Below are 3,781 nucleotides of genomic sequence, written 5' to 3'. Positions count from 1 at the left end.
ATAACTCTTCATTTAGAAAAATTTCCATTTCCTTTAACTTATCTACTATGTCAAAAAAGTCTCTTACATAATCTGTCATATTGTCTCCTCCTCCTCATTTTCTTGAGTATTAATTTCTTTAGTAGAATTGCTTTCCTGGCAGAACTTTTCAATTCAAAAATTTCATGTAACTTATTTCATATTTCATTTGAGAATTCACATCCTTTTGTCTATTTTAATTCTGCTGGGCTTATAGCAAGAATTATATCATCATTGCTTTTGAATCTGCAGAGTCCCTTTGTTCTGCTGTTTTTTTTTATACTGTCATCTTCGGGTATAATTTCTGGTTTTCTTTTATCTGCTGACATATTCCCAGGAATCATTTTTAATCAGTAGTGACATCATCTGTATCTTTTATATATCAAAGTTCTCTTTACACAATGGCTTGATTCATATCGCTAGTTGACTGGCCGTCTTGCACATGTACTTTCTCTATGTTGAAAAGTTCATATTTCAATATTTAGTTTGCAGTTCCTGGGCCCATAACTATTGTTGTTGGTAGAATAATGATAAAAGTCTCCAATCTTCTATTATATTTGTGAGTCTATAACATTAAGACTAACTTGCCTATATACACTATGGTAACTGTAGGACAAGATGAACACACATGTATACATGTTGGTAGTCAAACACAAAAATGTTTTCTGACAATGTCTTTTGTTTCCTTACCCTTTGTTTTTGGGGTTGACAGTGTTGTCACTTTAAATTCTCCACATATATTTATTTTCTTTCCATTAACAAGTAATTCTTAATGTAGTGCAGTGTTGACTAATTTTACAGGCTTATCACACTTTGTACATTATATGATGGAAAAGAGTCAGAGATAAAGTGGAAAGGAACAGACTTTATTGCTATTGAAAATGCTTATACTTTTCCACTTGATCTATGACTCTCTTTCATCACTTAACCTACATGGTATGGTGTGATAAGTCTCTAAAATTAGCCAACTCTGGGCTATGTAAAGAAGTTTGTAAGATGTAATAATGCAATCCAATTCTATGTCAACTGCAGGAAGACTAGTCACCAGAATTGTTATTTGAATTGTTCCAATTATTTGAATTTCAACTTGAAAATTCAGACAAAAATAATTTGATATTTGCCCAGTAGGAAATAAATTCATCTTGTTTTATTCTTTGTATTTAATTTTAATTTAGTACATAAGATATAGAAAAACAATTCTACTTTTTGTGTAAAATAAAATGGAGAATATATGAAAGAATACATGTAGTAAAAAAAAGTATAACTAATTGCCTTTGAGGCTTTAAAATTAAACTATTATTTCTATCACTGTATTTGCCATATTAGAAAATTGCCATAAATTGTATCCTATTTTATATTCTTACTTCTGTTTTGTAAAATTATCAATTACTGCAATCACATTATATCAAATATAAAGACATTGTGAATCTTTTCATTTGATAATTTTAACCTCTACATTTCTCTTCAAATTTTTCATTATGTTATCTGTGACATTATATAAAAATACAATATATTCAGATTTTGAAAGAAATGAACTATCAGTAAATTCCATAGAATATGCTTCTTATAGAATTCTTATCCACACTAATCAATTACAAATGAATAAAGTTTACTGATTATTATTTATAAGAATTATTAATAATCAGTAATAAGATATGCAATATGAATATCTGTTAAATGTTCAAGAACAAAAACCTTATTCTTTTATAGATTTGTATATTATTTTAAATATACTTTATTTACAAATTTCTAATAATTTTAAATTTACATTAAAACCCAAAACTTAACACAGTATGATTAATATAAAAAAGAAATCCAAATTACAAAAACTATACATAAAATTTCAATGTTTCATTCTAAAATATGCTATTTATAACAAAATTCAAATACGACAGGGTACAAAAATAAATATTCAAACAATATATTATTCACACTTAATATTTAAATTAATTCTTATGAAATATAAATGACGAAATATTGGCAGTAGTTCCACATAAATCTTTAATAAAAATTTTGTATTGGATTAATGTAGTTTATATTTTGTAACATTTATCCAGTAATAATAATAAATTACAAATTCTATTTTATCAAGTCAAGAAAGAGGACATACAAGATTTATTTTTTTAAAATATGCAATTTTAATTATAAAATTCTAACTTTTGCACATTTATACATTTGATTCATCATCTTTCAAATAATGTATATGAATATAAATTTTTACAAAAAAAAATCCTTCTCAAGCTAAACCATTCAATTTATACCAAGTTTCAAGTATTAAAACGGTATAAAGTGCCATCCCAAAGTCATGGCGGTATTTTCCACCAAGAGACCTCAACGCACAAGGCAAAACGCATTAGGAAATTATATTTTAAAGTTTTAAAATCTAATAAAAACTTTTCGTCAAGAATTTTAATGTCTTAGTATTTTAATCCTCGAAAGTCGATATGGATAGAATAGTTTAGCTGGAAAATGCTTTTTCTTGTAAAAATTATTATTATTATTATTATTATTATTTTATAACAAACGCACCAATGCATTCCAGTCTTAATATCTGAAGGAAAATAAAATCACGTTTCTTTTAGTATTAATAACATTGTCTCGTATATTGTCTGGCAACGTTGTTATATACTAGTTCGTACAAACACGTTTATACCTCTCCGGAGGAGAAACTCGCAACGAGAGTCATTTTGTAGTGATTAAGTAATACTATAAAGCCACACAAATATTATGATGCAAACATTATCACGCGGATCATAGGAGCTCGCAATTTTACTTTTTTAACGTAATGTTTTGTTCAATTTTTGTCCTTTTGTAATTCAAAATAGGAACTCAATTAGAAATGTCAGTTGTCTCCCTTGACGACGGTGCCCATGTGTGGTGCACGTTCTGCACGCCCACCTTCTTTCGGCAATCTACCTCAATGACGAATGTTTTTATGTGGCAGTTTTTCGTGAGACACATTAGGTATTCAGATTGCAGGTATAATCAAATTTCAGATTAGGTATAATCAAATTTTGCTAGCTACAAAGACACCTCATTTTCCCTTGAGCATTGGTAATGTTGTGTGATTTCGTCATCATGATAGGAAGTTACATCGAGATAAAAAATTTGGTGTTTGTCTTTTATTTGTGGCCATATTTCACGATTCTATCGTATGTTATTCGATCATAATAATCTTTCGAAACTCCACCATGACTTTTGAGAAAAACCGTATAATAAACGTCATCAATGGCATACGATCAATGTATTTAATTACTCAACACCATGACTGAACTCAAATATTACGAATTTTCGAAACAAGATTAAGATAACTACAAAAACATTAATATAACAACGCAGACTCAAAAAATATTTAGCCTATAATAATATAAGCCAAACGACCAGGCGGATTATTTTCTGGCTAAAAATAAACTAATTTAATAATTTGAAGTAACATAATTTAATTAGAGGTTTTTCCATTTCGTGCTAATTTTAATAAATAATTTAATTCAGAATTTTCTGGAAGAAAAGAATCGGCCCGGAACGGAACTCAAACCCTCAACTCTCGCATTCCGGGCAGATGCGTTGCCAATTACGTTACCCATATCTCAATTCGATCTCCACTTTCGGAAGAATTTATAGTTATAAATTCTTTTCACTTTTGGCTTATATTATGAAAATATTATATATTTCGATTTTTCACTATTTTTCGATCTTGCTAGATATTTATAATTGAAAAAATTAAACATTTAAAACATGTTTCTAATTGAGGACAACACTCACC

The sequence above is a fragment of the Centruroides sculpturatus genome, unplaced genomic scaffold (assembly GCF_000671375.1).
Source record: "Centruroides sculpturatus isolate CEXI.00-Female unplaced genomic scaffold, Cexi_2.0 scaffold528, whole genome shotgun sequence".
Lineage (NCBI taxonomy): Eukaryota > Metazoa > Arthropoda > Arachnida > Scorpiones > Buthidae > Centruroides > Centruroides sculpturatus.
The sequence above is the reverse complement of the archived record's forward strand: the minus strand, read 5'-3'. Positions refer to the sequence as shown.